Source organism: Anomaloglossus baeobatrachus, chromosome 10 (assembly GCF_048569485.1).
Source record: "Anomaloglossus baeobatrachus isolate aAnoBae1 chromosome 10, aAnoBae1.hap1, whole genome shotgun sequence".
NCBI lineage: Eukaryota > Metazoa > Chordata > Amphibia > Anura > Aromobatidae > Anomaloglossus > Anomaloglossus baeobatrachus.
Window position 1 is genome coordinate 59363223 of NC_134362.1, and position 19338 is coordinate 59382560.

The 19338-nt window shown below is 45.9% G+C and overlaps 1 protein-coding gene across 2 annotated transcripts in view; it reads right to left on the reverse strand.

Annotated features, from left to right (window-relative positions):
- The window catches only part of HRAS (HRas proto-oncogene, GTPase), a 99274-nt gene extending 80171 nt beyond the window's left edge, over positions 1-19103 (reverse strand). For both annotated transcript variants that reach the window (XM_075326842.1, XM_075326841.1), the window contains exon 1: positions 18853-19103. The gene's annotated coding sequence lies outside the window, so the exon portion shown is untranslated. The remainder of the gene's footprint in view (positions 1-18852) is intronic.
- Between the last annotated feature and the right edge of the window lie 235 nt (positions 19104-19338).

Below are 19338 nucleotides of genomic sequence, written 5' to 3' on the forward strand. Positions count from 1 at the left end.
TTTACTGATATCCAGGATCCTGTTTGGACAGAAACCAGCCTGGCGTGATCAGTCTCTCTCTCTCTCTCATCTTTCTCCGCTCTCTCCTTTTTTCTCTCTCCTCTCTCCTCTTTTCTCTCTCCTCTCCTCTCTCTCACCCCTCTCCTCTCTTTCACCCCTCTCCTCTCTTTCATCTCTCCTCTCTTTGCCTCTCCTCTCTTTTCTCCTCTCTTCTCTCTCTCCTCTATCTCTCTCCTCTCCTCTCTCTTCTCTCTCCTCTCTTTTCTCTCCTCTCTTCTCTACTCTCTCTCTCCTCTTCTCTCTCCTCTCCTTTCTTCTCCTCTCCTCTCTTCTCTCCTCTCTTATCTCTGCTCCTCTCTTCTCTCTCCTCCTCTCTTTCTCTCTCTCCTCTCTGCTCCTCTCTTCTCTCTTCTCCTCTCTCCTCCCTTTTTCTGCTCTCTCCTCTCTCTCCTCTCTTCTCCTCCCCTCTTCTCTCCTCTTCTCTCTCCTCCTCTCTTTCTCTCTCTCCTCTCTGCTCCTCTCTTCTCTCTTCTCCTCTCTCCTCCCTTTTTCTGCTCTCTCCTCTTCTCTCTCCTCTCTTCTCCTCCCCTCTTCTCTCCTCTTCTCTCTCATCTCTCTTTTGCCCCAGCTGCATCTGAATTTCCAGTCTGTCATGTTCCGATCCCCTCACTCCCGATCACATGACTCCAATGCCCGCCCATAATCTTCAAGTGACAGGATCCTGTAAAATAACACATGCGTTTCTCTTCGCAAAAACAGGATCCGCTTTTGCAGCAAAAAAACGTTTATGAGGCGTGCTAACAAAAAGTAGTGTGAAAGCAGCCTAAGGTGTGCGTAACAACCATAAAAAAACAGTGCAATACACAATTCTAGAAAAATAATTATTTTTAAAATGCAGAATGAAAGTATTTTCAAAACAGACATGTCTGGAGTGGTGGGATTCTCTTGTAAAGGGGCAATTTAAGCAATAATCATATTCTTCATTGCCTGAATCTCAAGATTCACAGTTTTCCCATCCCTAGATATTAATATTACATTAGTGGGGGGGGGTCCAACAACCAGCACCTCCACCGATCAGCCGTTTCCATCCGGTGTACAGAGCGGAGCACCACAGCTCCATCACTGATCTTATAAAATTACTTGCATTCTTTATACAAATCTCAAAATTTTAACATTAAAGGAGTTTGCACCTTCTTAAAGGGAACCTGTCAGCAGAAATTTCGCAACAATAAAAGATTCCCCTTCTGCAGCTCCTGGGCTGCATTCTAGAAAGGTTCCTGTTGCTACTGGCCCCCCTTTGAGACCTAAATAAATACTTTATAAAGTCTTACCTTTTTGTATGCAGATGTTTTTTTATGGTCACGGGGGCGGGCTGTCTTGCGTCCGTTATTCGCCTCCTGCCGCTGTACGCCGTCTCTCATTGCTCAATTCCATACCATGAGGACGCCGCCCAGTGCTCCCGAGGTCTCGCGCATGCCCAGTGGCACTATCGCGAGACAGCACTGTGTAAAGCGTGACCGCTGGTGAGGTGATTGCGCAGGCGCGAGATTATGGGCAGCGCTGTGATTGTGCCCATAATCTCATGCCCGCGCTTTTCCTTCTGCCTCCACCGTTATGTGCAAGTGCTGGCCATATGAACCCACGTTACCTATTACTGCAGGCGCGAGATTATGGGTGGTGCTGTGATTGTCATCAGCAGTGACATCCAAGTACCCGCCTATAATCTCGTGTCCGCGCTTTTCCCTCTGCCTCCACTGTTATGCGCAAGCGCTGGCCATATGAACTCACGTTACCTATTACCGCAGGCGCGAGATTATGGGCGGGTACTTGGATGACGCTGCTGATGACAATCACAGCGCCGCCCATAATCTCGCGCCTGCAGTAATAGGTGACGTGGGTTCATATGGCCAGCGCTTGCGCATAACAGTGGAGGCAGAGGGAAAAGCGCGGGCACGAGATTATGGGCACAATCACAGCTCCACCCATAATCTCGCGCCTGCGCAATCACCTCACCAGCGGTCACGCTTTACACAATGCTGTCCCGCGATAGTGCCACTGGGCATGCACAAGACCTCGGGAGCACTGGGCGGCGTCCTCATGGTATGGAAATGAGCAATGGTGGATGGCGTAAAGCTGCAGGAGGCGAATAACGGACGCAAGAGAGACCACCCCCGTGACCATAAAAAAACATTTGCATACAAAAAGGTAAGACTTTATAAAGTATTTATTTAGGTCTCAAAGGGGGCACAATAGCAACAGGAACCTTTCTAGAATGCAGCCCTGGAGCTGCAGAAGGGGAATCTTTTAGGTTTATTGCGAATTTTCTGCTGACAGGTTCCCTTTAATAGTCAGCTGTACAGCCCAAAAACACCCACACAGTATACTTTGCTCTTTGAATGGTGCCATTACCCCAATCTCCATACTGAGGCCAACAGTGGTCAAGTGACAGCTGCTGCTTAGCTGCAGGATTCGTGTCACATTGTTTATTGACACCTGACCCCCGGGGTCTCACATTAGGTACAGCTTCTACCAAATATATTTCACTTTATGTGCTGGATTCACAGCCACACAGCTGAGTCCTGGATTCACAGCCACACAGCTGAGTCCTGGATTCACAGCCACACAGCTGAGTCCTGGATTCACAGCCACACAGCTCAGTCCTGGATTCACAGCCACACAGCTCAGTGCTGGTTTCACAGCCACACAGCTCAGTGCTGGTTTCACAGCCACACAGCTCAGTGCTGGTTTCACAGCCACACAGCTCAGTGCTGGATTCACAGCCACACAGCTCTGTCTTGGATTCACAGCCACATAGCTCAGTCCTGGATTCAAAGCCACACAATTCAGTCCTGGATTCACAGCCACACAGCTCAGTCCTGGATTCACAGCCAAACAGTTCAGGGCTGGATTCACAGCCACACAGCTCAGTCCTGGATTCATAGCCACACAGCTCAGTCCTGGATTCACAGCCACACAGCTCAGTGCTGGATTCACAGCCACACAGCTCTGTCTTGGATTCATAGCCACATAGCTCAGTCCTGGATTTACAGCCACACAGCTCAATCCTGGATTCACAGCCACACAGCTCTGTCTTGGATTCATAGCCACATAGCTCAGTCCTGGATTCAAAGCCACACAATTCAGTCCTGGATTCACAGCCACACAGCTGAGTCCTGGATTCACAGCCACACAGCTGAGTCCTGGATTCACAGCCACACAGCTGAGTCCTGGATTCACAGCCACACAGCTGAGTCCTGGATTCACAGCCACACAGCTGAGTCCTGGATTCACAGCCACACAGCTGAGTCCTGGATTCACAGCCACACAGCTGAGTCCTGGATTCACAGCCACACAGCTTAGTGCTGGTTTCACAGCCACACAGCTCAGTCCTGGATTCACAGCCACACAGCTCAGTCCTGGATTCAAAGCCACACAAGTTCAGTCCTGGATTCACAGCCACACAGCTCAGTGCTGGATTCACAGCAACACAGTTCAGTCCCGGATTCACATCCACACAGTTCAGTCCTGGATTCACAGCCACACAGCTCAATCCTGGATTCACAGCCACACAGCTCTGTCTTGGATTCATAGCCACATAGCTCAGTCCTGGATTCAAAGCCACACAATTCAGTCCTGGATTCACAGCCACACAGCTCAGTCCTGGATTCACAGCCATACAGTTCAGGGCTGGATTCACAGACACACAGTTCAGGGCTGGATTCACAGCCACACAGCTCAGTCCTGGATTCACAGCCACACAGCTCAGTCCTGGATTCACAGCCACACAGCTCAGTCCTGGATTCACAGCCACACAGCTCAGTCCTGGATTCACAGCCACACAGCTCAGTCCTGGATTCACAGCCACACGGCTCAGTCCTGGATTCACAGCCACACAGCTCAGTCCTGGATTTACAGCCACACAGCTCAGTGTTGGATTCACAGCCACACAGCTCTGTCTTGGATTCATAGCCACATAGCTCAGTCCTGGATTTACAGCCACACAGCTCAATCCTGGATTCACAGCCACACAGTTCAGTGTTGGTTTATAATTCTTCTAAGCTGCTGTTTCTGAGTTAGAGATTTTTTTATTATTTATTTATTTGAAAAAAAAAAAAGCGCAGAAATCCATAAATCCATCTCTCTGTGTGTACCGTATATGGGAGACATCAGACCAGCTAGGTGATAGTAGAGGAAAAGTTTGGCACCTTGGTTTCAATGTTTTTTCAATAAAGATTTATTTCATTTTACCTCTACAGTTTGGATGGACGTGCCAAAGGTTTTCCACTACTATCACCTATGTTACAGGTTGTGCCAAACCAGCGGGATTAGCATCCAACCATCATAATCTCGGTGTGAAATGGATATTGGCAGTGTGGTGAGCTTCTCCCTTTTTTCTGTTTGATCAGAGCAGCTAGTCTCTACCCACTAGCTTAGAGAGAACTGGAAATTAGACCTAGAACCCACAGAAGGGAAAACTGGTGAAAAATTGGATAAAAGTCATATAAATGTACGGAAATTGTATTATTCTTCATGTATACAGAACAGCTTATTCTGAAAAATTACGTGACATGGCAAATACACTGAGATTGAGATTAAAGGGAAACTGTCAGGTGCAATCCACGAGCAGTTCTGGGTGCATGTTGCTAATCTCTTCCTAACTGTCCCTGTATCTAGTATCATAAAATTATTTCTAAAGATCCTTTATGATATGTTAATGAGCAGCGGGTCAAGTCGCAAGCCATGACATAACAGTTTTTTTTGTGAATTTTAGTGCAGATTCTGTACCAAAAGCTTCCAAATCATTTCAATAGGATTAGGCATATAGCATATTTTTTCAATTCTCACAGCATTTTACAAATTTCCTCCTGGAATCCACTGGAGGGAAATAAAAAAGTCAAAATTGTGTTTGTTGTTGCTGTTGGTTTGTTTGTTTTAATGCTGTTTGCTTGGTAGATTTTTCTGCCAGGTAAAAAAAATAATAATAATCTGGGTCAAAAGACCCAGTATGAATATACCTTAAAGGGTATACATCCACCACACAACACACACACACCCATCCCTTGTGAGGACACACCCGTCACCCGAAAGGGAGACCTGATGCCTCCCTCAGGGCCAGTAGGGCACACCAGGGGGGCGGAGTCAGGCGAGGAGACTACTGTCCTGAGGAAGGAAATACAAGGAGTTTGTTGTTAGTCAGGGAGTAGTAGAGAGTGGAGTTGGAGAGTTGGAGTTGACAGGAGGTGTGGAGGAGCAGAGCTGTCAGGGACCCGGGTAGGAGCCTGGGATCCTTGTAACGTCAGGCAGGCAGACGGTGGTGGCCGCCTGCAGGAGTACCGGTGTATGACCGGCAGAACCATAGGGACCGGGCAGGGTTGGAGCCCACCGGACCTGAACCGGGGAGTCAACCGTTTACCGGAGCACCAGAAACCGGGTACTCAGACCCCGTCCTAGCTTAGAAGCCAATGAGTGTAGGCAAATTCACTGATTGCAGTCTGGACCTCACAGGTTCATCCTCACCCAAAGTCCCGAAAGAAGGCAACATCCCACCTATACCGGGTGAGAGCCACCGCCAATGGCCAAACATCCGACGGGCCAGAGCCTGCGGGCAACCGAGGGCTCTTCCGGTAGCTAAACGCCGGGGAGCGGGCTACCACTGCTCAGGCAGGGGAGCCAAAAGTCAAAACAAGAGGTGCAAGGGAAAGGGGCCACCATCAGCCTCACAAGGGACACAAGCAGCCGGCTGCAGGACCAGACCATACCCGAACTTTGGTTTATCAGTGACTCTGAGTGTGAATTAATAGTGCGTACACCAGTGCCATCCGGGCACGATATCGCACCGCAGCACGGCGCCCTGCACCCCGACATCATCGCCCGTCCCACCGGGCCCCGGGACACACCACCCCTACCCACAGAGGGGCTAACATCCATGCTGCGCCTTCAATACCGATCCCGGGAGCCCCCTTCACTCCAGCCGCAGCGGTGGTGCACCCCGTCACCACGACCCGTGGGTGGCGTCACGACCCGTACAACGACAACGCGGCCCCAGGCTGCGAACCTCGTCCCACACCACCACCCCACTGCCTCCCCTTAACAGAGCGACGTGGCCCCCGGTCCGGAGGCGCTCGAGCCACCGACAACCCGAGCCCGGACCTCGAGCCCGAGCCCGGTAAGGGAGCGGCCGAGCCCCTCTCAGGGCGGTACACTACAACCGGGCTCTTATATACAGCATTCTAACATGCTATATATAAGAGGCCAGGCCGGGGGTATAACATAAAAAACATTTATTTATTTATTTATTTAAAAAAAAAAAAGCAGAAATCCATCTCTGTGTGTGTACCGTATATGGGAGACATCAGACCAGCTACGTGATAGTAGAGGAAAAGTTTGGCACCTTGGTTTCAATGTTTTATAATACTTACCTAACGGTCGCACTGTGGGCCTGATGGGCGTCTCCGTTGTCTGGTGCCGGCGCCGCGTCTGTCGGCCATCTTCGTCCTCCTCCTTCTCTAGCCGTGGTGCATGATGGGTCCGATGTCATACACACTCGGCGGCATTCAGGTCCTGAGCAGGGCAGATCAAAGTATTATAGTGCGCCTGCGCAGGACCGGCGAGTGTGTATGACGTAGACGCGTCATGCACCACGGCTTCAGAAAGAGGACGAAGATGGCCAAAAGAGGAGGCGCCGGCACCGGACAACGGAGACGCCCATTAGGCCCACTGCGCAACCGTTAGGTAAGTACTATAAAGTGTTTTTTATGTTATACCCCGGCCTGGGCTCTTATATACAGCACGTTAGAAAGCTGTATATAAGAGCACAGTGGTGGTGGCCGCAGCTTATACACCAAAAAAGTGGTGACATGTTCCCTTTAAATGTTCTGTGTAATCCAGGAGTCTAAAGGATGTCTGGTTAGGAACGGATATCATCTACATAGGCTGGTATTGTAAATGTAAACAGCCCTGATTTAGCTTGGTCACTGTCTACAACATGTGAAAATTTGCTTGTATTAACTGGTGATAAATATGAGACAAATCCTGGCAAAATATTTTTGTGATCAATTATATAAATTCAATTCCAGCCAAGGTGGGATGAGGACATAAGCCTCCTTTTTGTTACTATGTTTTATGTTCAGTTTGCCCCTGTTCACATTAGAAAGGTAGGATGTGCCATCAGTCTTTTTCTTAGATGACAGCTAATAGGAGACATTCGACGATTGATTAACCAACTAACCAACCAGCTTCAACTCTTAAGGTGGCTTTACACACTGCAACATCGCAAACGACATCGCTGTAACGTCACCGGTTTTGTGACGTAATAGCGACCTCCCCAGCGACATTGCAGTGTGTGAAACACATCAGCGACCTGGCCCCTGCTGTGAAGTTGTGATCGCTACAAATCGTTCAGGACCATTCTTAGGTCCTTTGTTTCCCGCTGTGCAGCAAAGTTTTAGTGTGTAAAGGGGACTTTACAGCGACTTCCCTTTCAAAAAGCTCCTTTACAACGTCCCCAATGACTAGCTAGGTCGTTCTGCAGGTCCGGATCGCTGTTGCGTCGTTGGCCAGGTTTGCCTGTTTGACAGCTCACCAGAGACTTTTTAGCGATCCTGGCCAGGTTGGTGTAAAGGGGCCTTTATTCTTTACCGAGGCCCATCATCTGCATAGAATGGAAGGGAAGACGTGGGCCGCGACAGCATTGAGTGAACACCCAACTGATAGTAAAGTTGCTGATCTAATGATATGAAGCCATTTTACTGTATGAAAAGATCATCAGAACCAATTTTACACTCACTACCTATTATTGATTCCATTATGGAGCCTTTACCTAATGCATTAAGTGACAGGCGTGACATCATTACTGATGTAATATCACTCTGCAAAACATCCCTTCCAAGGTTTCAAAGCACAAATATGTAACTATTAAGTCAGTGAATCAAATAGGATTTTTTTTTTACCACTTAACTACCAATTCTTAGTAAAAGGGAAGAATGAATAAGATCTAGTGATGAGCTAATGGTAAGAAATTCCTAACATGTGTAACAGTGTTCTACAGAACATTTCACAACTCCATTCCTGGAAAACTCTCTACTGGAAAGACAAGCCAATGCGGTAAATCGTTGTGGTATGGAAGATCAATTTATTACTGGCAATAAACATGTTGGTGGACCATTGGTTTATTTATTTTACTCAATTACACTACAGTTTAAAAGTTTAGGGTCACTTAGATATTTCCTTATTTTTGAAAGAAATACTCCAGTGTTCTAATGGTACATTGTGTTTGCTAACTGTGTTAGAAGGCTAATGGATGTTTAGAAATCCCTTGAAAACCCTTGTGCAAGTATGTTAGCACAGCTGAAAACAGTTTTGCTGATTAGAGAAGCTATAAAACTGACCTTCCTTTGAGCTAGTTGAGAATCTGGAGCATTACATTTGTTGGTTCCATTAAACTGTCAAAATGGCCAGAAAAAGAACTTTCATGTGAAACTCAACAGTCTATTCTTGTTCTTAGAAATGAAGGATATTCCATGCAAGACATTGCCAAGAAACTGAAGATTTCTTACAACAATGTGTACTACTCCCTTCAGAAGAGAGCACAGACAGGCTCTAACCAGAGTAGAAAGAGAAGTGGGAGGCCGCGCTGCACAACTGAGCAACAAGACCAGTACATTAGAGTCTCTAGTTTGAGAAATTGATGCCTCACATGTCCTTAACTGGCAGCTTCTTTAAATAGTACCCGCAAAACGCCAGTGTCAATGTCTGCAGTGAAGAGGTGACTCCGGGATGCTGGCCTTCAGGGCAGAGTGGCAAAGTAAAAGCCATATCTGAGACTGGCTAATAAAAGGAAAAGATTAATATGGGCAAAAGAACATAGACATTGGACAAAGGAAGATTGGAAAAAAGTGTTATAGACAGAAGAATCGAAGTTTGAGGTGTTTGGATAACACAGAAGAACATTTGTGAGATGCAGAACAACTGAAAAGATGCTGGAAGAGTGCCTGACACCATCTGTCAAGCATGGTGGAGGTAATGTGATGGTCTGGGGTTGCTTTAGTGCTGGTAAAGTGGGAGATTTGTACAAGGTAAAAGGGATTTTGAATAAGGAAGGCTATCACTCCATTTTGCAATGCCATGCCATACCCTGTGGAGAGCGCTTAATTGGTGCCAATTTCATCCTACAACAGGACAATGACCCAAAGCACCTCCAAATTATGCATGAACTATTTAGGGAAGAAGCAGGCAGCTGGTATTCTATCTGTAATGGAGTGGCAGCGAACATTATCGCTACGGCAGCTTCACACACACTTACCTGCCCTGCGACGTCGCTCTTCCTAAGGGGGCGGGTCGTGCGGCATCACAGCGACGTCACACAGCAGGCGGCCAATAGAAGCAGAGGGGCGGAGATGAGTGGGACGTAAACATCCCGCCCACCTCCTTCCCCATAGCCGGTGGAGGCAGGTAAGGAGATGTTCCTCGCTCCTACAGCTTCACAAATAGCGATGTGTGCTGCCGCAGGAACGAGGAACAACATTGTATCTCCTATTGGCGCCACATTATGAAAATGACCGACGCTACACAGATCACCAATTTACGACGCTTTTGCGATCGTTTATATCGGCGCATCTAGGCTTTACACGTTGAAATGCCGTTACCGGCACCGGATGTGCGTCAGTTTTGATTTGACCCCGACGAGATCGCAGTAGCGATGTCGCAACGTGCAAAGTACCCCTTAGACCGGGGTTACACGAGCGTTGATTCTCTCATGAGAGTGAATTGGATTGAGTATGCTACTGGCACTCTGAGTTTGATCAGAGTTTCAGCTTAGCATGACTAAATCTCTGACATGAAAGAATTGGAGCAGACTGTCAGGAGAAGATGGAGAACAAAAGTATTCCATGTTCTCCATTCTATTGTGTCATTCAAGTGCAGACCTCCACGCACCCATAGACTTGAATGGGTACGTACCATCCAATTTGCACTGCAAACCGCAGCATGCCACACACAAACACACACCGATCGGCACTGTCCAATGGAATAACATTGGTCCTAGCGCTGTATGATAAAAGATTGGATAGCACCTGCTCAAATTATATGGTGGTGTGAGCGAGTCCTCATAAGTTCTCCTAAGGGAGTGTGCACATTTTGCAGATTTGGTTGCAGAAATCTTTGTACCAAATCTGCATCTCTTGGCAGGAAAAAAGTGAATTTTGACATGTTTTTTTGATATGTTTTTTTTTCCATTACTTTCAATGGGGAAAACTCAGCCAAAAATACAAAGAATTGACACCCTGTAGAGTATTCTCTGCACCAAATCTGCAAAGGGGAAATCCTGAACGTGTGCACTGCACTTCAGGATTCTCATAGACTTTGCTGGCATCACAGTGTGCTTGTAGTTTTGTGACAAATCTAGCTAGTGTGGATCATACGTTCTACGTCATCTACACTAGCCAACAGTGAGGTCCTGCGCAGGGCACATCAAAGTGCGCCTGCGCAGGACCTCACTGTCAGCTAGTGCAGATGACGTAGAACGTGTCATCCACACTAGCTTCAGAAGGACAAAGATGGCTGAAAGAAGACGCACGGGACCTGAAGAACGGAGACACCCATCCGACCCGTACGCTCCGCGCCGACCGTTAGGTGACTATTATAAACATCCAGTGACAGGTTCCCTTTAAGAAGATTGCCCTTATTGACAGATTAACTTTTAACTGTCTATATGGGAATGCAAGTCAAAGAAAGTTGCACAAAAAAATTCTTTTAACATCTGTGATCCTGTCAGAGTACAGTCCAGATCCTGTTCGGTGCCCTGCCGCTCCTGAAAAGTGTTACAGTGCAAGTGAAGATGTTATGATAAATTGGTGTATTTTTGTGGAATATGATAGTATTTTACTATATTGTTATGGTCCCCCTGTGTAATTTGGCTAGCCACCATCAGGTGTCACTAGGTCCCTGATCCCTCAATGTAAGGGAATGTAGAGGGAGTGACAGGATGGCGTGGGTTAAAAGGGGGAGGGTAGTCCCCAGTAAAGAGGAGATATAAGAAAAGAAGCTTCCTGGTACAAGGGAGTTAGGCTATGTGCGCACGTTGCGTAAATACATGCAGTTACGCTGCGCTTTGTAGCGCAGCGTAACTGCATGCGTCCTGCGTCCCCTGCACAGTCTATGGAGATTGTGCAGGGGCCGTGCGCACGTGGCGTTTAAGAGCGCAGCGCTTTGGCTACTGCCGAAGCGCTGCGTTCTAAGAAGTGACATGTCACTTCTTTCCTGCGCTTTGCCGGCAGCTCCTGCTCTGTCTATGGCAGGAGCTGCAGGCAGAGCGCATGGAATCGGCTTCACTACGGACATTTCTGCAGCGATTTAAAGGGCACATGTGCTCTTCAGATCACTGCAGAAATTTCTGCAGTGAACTGTACGCAACGTGCGCACATAGCCTTAGGGAGTAGTGACAAGCAAAGAAAGGACCTGCATGGTCAGAAGTAGCAGAGTGGAGTAGGGTGGTGTGGAGGTGTCTGGCATAGAGAGAAGATAGAAGAGAAAAGAGTCAAGGAGACTGAAGAGACGTGTGAGCCCCCTCAGTTACAGAGCGTAATTCTAGTAAGAAGGAGGAAATGAGAAGAGCATCCCTTTTCTTAAGCTGGCAGGCTAAAGAGCCAAGCCATCAGAGCAGCCATCATGCTTAATGATTTCCTTCCTGACCCAAGGATAAATCGCTCCTTGGTGGCCGGGTTTTGTAAAGAAAGAAATGCCTATAAAAAATATGGTGTGAATATGGTGTGAAAATTGCCTTAAAGAAGTGTAAGCGGTGTGTTGAAAGATGTTACAGTAAAGTTGTTACTGTTTTAACCGGTGGTGGACTCGTTACTCAAAGTGCGGTGTGTGATTCTGGTTGTAGTGAACGGGATCCAAAGAAATCGGATGAAAGCCCAGATGAGCATCTTCAGGGAGGTACCACCTCCACACCCACTCCATACACCACTCTGACCCCTGTGTCTGTAATGTGCCGGGGTCAGTTGAGGACTATAACTCTTGCCCATGACTGCCCCTCCCTGGCACTATACAATCCAATGTATTATTCCAAAGAAATTCACTTTTTAACATGTAAATGAGCTGTTAAGATCTATTCCCCGGATAAAGATCTCCCTGAGAATCTGCCTCCAGGGCTTATTTTAAGTGAAAGGGAGCGTTACAATTCTGAGACATGTAAATTAGGAGATTTTTTTCATTGAATTTTGTATTTTCTTAGTTGTTGTGTTATTTGTTTGAGTTCATGTAATGTAAAATCGGTATATATAATAAATTAATGGATAGACCAATGTGAGACATGTAAGTTAGCAGACCAGGCTGTCAGTCATTACATGTCTCACACTGGTAAAGTTCCCTGGGTTATCTGTGTCTGACCTATACAGCTTACAGCTCTTTTACATATTAAGGAAAATGTGGATTTTTCTGGAATAAGACATCAGATCGCAGATATCAAGACATCACAACCCCTTTCCAAAGAATGGACATCAACCAGGACTGGTTATCTGAGACACAAGTGTCCTTGGTCCTCTTTCCAAAGTGTTTTCTGTGAAAAGCAGCAGCACTTTAGGGCAAAAACATACATGGCTGCAAATAATGACACAGCCAATGTCCGGTTTTGGGCAGCATGAATGTCATGAGTGATAGGTTCCCTTTACACTAGATGATTCTCCTCAATCATGCTGTAATCAAGACATTTCCAGCAATGGATATATTGATGTCTTTTTTTAAGGCAATGCTATAGATTTAAAAAGAAAAAACTATGGAACAAAAATAGGAAATGTCATGCACTTTATATTTACTGATGATTTGTTTGTATCAATAATAAAGTTCAACTAGTAGCAGAGGGGGTATGATTCTGCCAACCGGGTATACAGGTTGGCAAAAGATAAAGAAAAAAATAATGCATTTTATCTAATGCTTCCAAAATAAGCAAAGTGACCTAATATGATACATTCAACTCATCTGCATAAGTGTTGACCATTTAGGGGCACTTTGCACACTACGACATCGCAAGCCGATGGTAGCGATGTCGAGCGCGATAGTCCCCGCCCCCGTCGCAGCAGCAATATCTTGTGATTGCTGCCGTAGCGAACATTATCGCTACGGAAGCTTCACACGCACTTACCTGCCCTGCGACGTCGCTCTGGCCGGCGACCCGCCTCCTTATTAAGGGGCGGGTCGTGCAGCGTCATAGCGACGTCACACGGCAGGCGGCCAATAGAAGCGGAGGGGCGGAGATGAGCGGGACGTAAACATCCCGCCCACCTCTCTCCTTCCGCATAGCCGGCGTGAGCCGCGGGACGCAGGTAGGAGATGTTCCTCGCTCCTGCGGCTTCACACACAGCGATGTGTGCTGCCGCAGGAACGAGGAACAACATCGTAACATCGGTCATTTCCAAATCATGGAAATGAACGAAGCTACACCGATGATACGATTACGACGCTTTTGCGCTCGTTAATCGTATCAAAAAAGCTTTACACACTACGATATCGCCTGCGACGCCGGATGTGCGTCACTTTCGATTTGACCCCACCGACATCGCACCTGCGATGTCGTAGTGTGCAAAGTGCCCCTAATTGTGGTGATTGGTTAAATGGACCTTCCACACAACAGTTCAGATCAGGGGACAGTACAGAGACCTTTCTAATTATGTTTTTACACCTAGGCCTGCATTGGGGACAAGGGTGCATCCACTACACCTAGAGGAAAAAATATTTAATCATAATAACAAATGCAGATTCTTTACTGTAAGAGCAGTGAGACTATGGAACTCCCTGTTGTAATGGGAGGTCTAGATGCCGGTGTTGAAAAATATTACCGATGTAATATGTGCACTAGATTCTGTGATTGGGCGTTGCTCCAGGGAACTAGTCCGATTGCTAATTGTGGAGTTGGGAAGAAATTATTCCTTATGGAGCTTAGTTTCTGCCTTATGGGGCTTTTGCCTTCCTCTGGATCAACCTGTTAGGCGATGGGTTGAAATCGATGGATGTAAGTTTATCTTCAACCTTAAAAACTATGGATCATAAGAGGATTAACAGAACATTATAAGTATCGGTCCACTTGTAGAATGTTATGTAAACTTATGCATTCAATTATTATGCGACTGCTTTGCGCTACTGTATTTCTTCTTGGGCTATCAAAACAAGGACCAGGTATGACACAAAGTCATGCCCAAAAACAGTGTTGGCATGGGGTCTATGCGGTATTTGTAATGGCTACAAGTGCAATAAACAGCAGTCCGGGTACATGCACACTACATCTTTGAGACGCCGGTGTGATCTCATTGTTTTTGAAGCAGAAGACACTTCAGGAACACATTAGCGGTGTTTTTTCTGAAGCATCTTTTGACATTTTTGCAGCAGTTTTACTGCTGGATATTCTTTAAATTTAAAAAAATAAAAGATTGGTGGTTTCCAAGTGGAAGCCACGTGAAGAATGGTCAGGTCACTTCTCTTCCCTGCTTCACGGCGTTCAAAGTCTCAAGCAGCTAAAAGGAGTGAAAAAAGATAGAACATGTGCACATCAAGTCGTTTTGACATTGCTGTGCATATGTGTATTAATTTGGGTATTTCTTTAAGCACTTAAAAGGGAATCTCTCATCAGGTTTTTCCGACTAATCTGAGAGCAGCATAACATAGGAGCAGTGCTCCTGATTCCAGTGATGTGTCACTTACTGGGCTGCTTAGTGTAGTTTTGATAAAATCACTCATTAATCAGCAGGAGATTATCATTACAGGACTACTTGGCATGCTGCAGGTAGTCCAGCATGTTCATGAGCTCTGTATAACTGTTAGATCTGCAGCAGAGGAAACATTGGTTTTATCAAAATGACAGCAAACAGCTCAGTAAGTGACACATCGCTGGAATCAGGGTCTCTGTCTCTACATTATGCTTCTCTCAGATGGGGGAGCAAAAACCTGGTGACAGATTTCCTTTAACACTAGAAGTCTCAGAGAGGGGTCATTTAACATTTCTACCATTGGAACCCTATGTAGCTCAAAATTCCTGGGACTTCTAGTGTTAAAGAGTATTAATTACCAGGATTTTACTATATAACCTAAAGCCAGAGCTATACTGGCGCTATCAGGCTGATTCTATACATACCTTTAGTTGTCAGCTAGGATGTATAGGTTTTGAAACACAAGCAAGTAAAGTTTGTAAAATGAGCAGCTTTTTGAGTGGTAGTGGCTGTCAATCAGCTGATAGCTGGGGTGGGTATTCATAGTGATTCCCGCCCCCCTGCCTGTCCGTCCTCCCCGTTATTTATGCTAATTCTATTAGGCTACTTTCACACATCCGGTTTCTGCAATGTGGCACAATCCGGCACTTTGCAGGAAAATCGCAACCGTTTTTTTTTGCAGCCGGTTGCGTTTTTCCTGCATAGACTTTAATTAGTGCCGCATTGTGCCGCATGGCCTTGCGTTCCATCCGGTTTTTGCCGCATGCGGCAGATTTAGCCGATGCGGCAGCCGGATGGAACGTTGCCTGGCACGTTTTTTCATGCGGCAAAAAAAACCGCATCGCGCCGCATCCGGCCGACGCGGCGCATTTTTCAATGCATGCCTATGGCGGCCGGATGCGGCAAAAACCGCATCCGGCCGCTGCATGCGTTTTTTGCCACTGCGCATGCTCAGTAGCATGCCGCAAGCGGCAAAAACCGGACGGGCCGCATGGGAAAAACTTATGCAAAGGATGCGGTGTTTTCACCGCATCCGTTGCATAGCTTGCACAGCCGGATTGAGCCGCAGAGCTCAAGCCGGATGTGTGAAAGCAGCCTTATAGAATCATTTTACTAAGTGACTAGCAGGACCTGTGGTGATGTCATACCCATGTGACCAGAAGGGGCGGGGCCTCAGCCAACAGAAAAATAATGTTGCTTCCCGGTATCAGCTATGTTGGTTAAGGCCACGCCTCTTCTGGTCACATGGGTATGACATCAGCAAGGTCCTTCTAGCCACTTAGTAAAATGGTTCTATATTAGAATGAGCATAAATAACAGATAGAGGGAGGAACAGGCAGGGCGGCGGGAATCACTAGGAATACTCACCCCAGCAATCAGCTGATGTCATTCACAAAGCTGCTCATTTTACAATTTTTACTTGCTTGTGTTTCAAAACCTATACATCCTAGCTGACAACTAAATATATGTTTAGAATTAGCATGATAGTGCCAGTATAGCACTGGCTTTAGGTTATATAGGAAAATCCTGGTGATTGGTGCACGTTAAGCATAATCCACCTGAAAAGATATTATGATTGCATACAATTACCCATTTACTGTGTAGCAATTATTATGATTACTAACGGATGGCCAGTTTTGGAAGTAAACCTGTCTACGTCCGAAGAGTTGCTATTAAGTCACCCTAAAGTTATACCAACCACAAATTGTTTTTGGCCAATATATGATGAATTAGGGATTAGGCAGCCAAAGTTGGGTTTCATTATGGATCAATACTTACATTTACAATTGCAGAGACACAAATTCCTGTAGTATAATGTGTGTTTATATAAATATAAATAAATTATATATATATATATATATATATATATATATATATATATATATATACACTCACACACACACACATTGTACTAAGGGGCCTTGTGCCTCTGGAAATGGAAATGTAAGTATTGAACTATGATGAATATATATATATATATATATATATATATATATATATATATATATATATATATATATATATATATATATATATAACATATATTTTGTATAAGTATATAAATGGACTTATTCACACTGACCATCATTATAGCTCTCGGAGGCTGTCAATCGGCTTCTAAACCTCCTGAATGCCAAACATAACATTGACGTGACACAGTTATACATCCCCTCCAGCCATATTACCAAATATCTACGCAATGTTGTATATTAGGAGTGGAGGAATAGTGAGGGACAATTCCACATAGGAGTTGTAAGAATGGCAACATTAATTGTCACAAATACATGGAACCAAAACAATCTTGTAAAATGTATTTTCTTCCTGTTGGGAATTGTTATTTGATTATTTGATAAATATTTGTATACTTTTAGATAAACAAAACAACATTGTAATTGTACACGGAGACGAGAGGCCGCAAGTTAAGGGTGCTTTACATGCTGCGACATCGCTAGCGATGTCGAGCGCGATAGCACCCGCCCCCGTCGTTCGTGCGACATTTGGTGCTCGCTGCCGTAGCAAACATTATCGCTATGGCAGCGTCACACGCACATACCTTGTCAGCGACGTCGCTGTGACTGCCGAACAATCCCTCCTTCAAGGGGGAAGTGCGTTCGGCGTCATAGCAACGTCACTGCGACATCACAAAACGGCCGCCTGATAGCAGAGGAGGGGCGGAGATGAGCGACCGTAACATGCCGCCCACCTCCTTCCTTCCGCATTGCCGGTGGACGCAGGTAAGGAGATGTTCGTCGTTCCTGCGGTGTCACACATAGCGATGTGTGATGCCGCAGGAGCGACGAACAATATTGTACCTGTGGCAGCAACGATATATTAAGGAAAGGAGCGATGTGTCAAAAATCACCGTTTTTGAACGATTTTGCGATCGGTGATCGTCGCTCCTTGGTGTCAAACGCTGCGATGTTGCTACCGACGCCGGATGTGCGTCACTAACGACGTGACCCCGACGATATATAGGTAGCGATGTCACAGCGTGTAAAGTACCCTTTATACATTGATAGCTGAAATTGCAATCACGGGGTCGACAATTCGGCCATAAGGAACCCTATAAAAAGAAATACTCGGCCTTCATTGGTTGTGTAAATAATAATCAAAATGTGTAATAACTGATGAAGAGGGTCCAAGCATCCTCATTCTTTGGGAAAATTGGGCGATAAAAGGGCATAGTGGAATATAATTGGAGGGAGTACCTATATGGGAACCCTATAAAAATAAATACTCGGCCTTCATTGTTGTATAAATAATAATACAAATGTGTAATAACTGATGAAGAGGGTTCAAGCATCCTCATTCTTTGGGCAAATTTGGGGGATATCAGGGCATTAAAAGTGGAATATAAGTGGATGGAGTACCTATATGGGAACCCTATAAAACTAAATAGTCAACCTTCATTGGTTGTGTAAATAATCAAAATGTGTAATAACTGATGAAGAGGGTCCAAGCATCCTCATTCTTTTGGCAAATTTGGGGGATATCAGGGTATTAAAAGTGGAATATAAGTAGAGGGAGTACCTATATGGGAACCCTATAAAAATAAATACTCAACCTTCATTGGTTGTGTAAATAATAACCTAACTGTGTAATAACTGATGAAGAGGGTCCAAGCATCCTCATTCTTTTGGGCAAATTGGGCGATAAAAGGGCATTAAAAGTGGAATATAATTGGAGGGAGTACCTATATGGGGACCCTATAAAAAGAAATACTCGGCCTTCATTGGTTGTGTAAATAATAATACAAATGTGTAATAACTGATGAAGAGGGTCCAAGCATCTTCATTCTTTGGGCAAATTTGGGGGATATCAGGGCATTAAAAGTGGAATATAAGTGGATGGAGTACCTATATGGGAACCCTAAGGGGGTAACTAATGGGCACATGTATGGGGAGGGGGATCTCTCCCTATGAAAGCCCACTACGCCCATGCACCTTCATTATGGGAGACAGCTAGTAAGGTCACACTAGGACTGTATGAGCTCATTCATGCAGAGCTGCTGTCTGGAGGTGCAGAACCCAACTGATTCATTGTATCACAGTGTAAACAAGTAAATATTATCAATATCACACATTGTATCACAAATATTATCAAAAGCACAAAGGTTATTTATCAACACACAAACATTATTGCAGCCACTCACCAGAGGTTCCTTGCAAGGAGCCCACCACAGCACAGGAGAAGCCCCCAGCTCCTGACAATGAGGGGGGAGGGGAGGGGGGTCAGTCCTGAAAAGTTTAAGCAATGCAAAAGTGGTCTGTCCACACAGCAGTCTGCAGGATCTTATCCCACCCTGTGAGATCCCATGCGAAGGGGGCTGCAGTGTGCAGATGAATGGGGAATCTGGGCGTTGCTGTCTATGCAGCTGCAGCATTGACTGCTCTCTGCTCTGGAACAATGTGCAGCCCACGCCCAGGGAGCCGCTGGGTGAGACGCCCATTGGGGGGAGGCCATCATCAGGTGCATCAGAGCTGGTATTGGGTGAGGGGGAGGACAAGTACAGGAAGACCCCGCCTGCATCAAGCTAACGATATTTAGAGAACATGAGGCTGCTGCATCCTGGTGACAACTGCAGGTTATGGAGAAAGCTGGGAGCAGATCATGACTCAGGCAATAATCATAGTGGGGA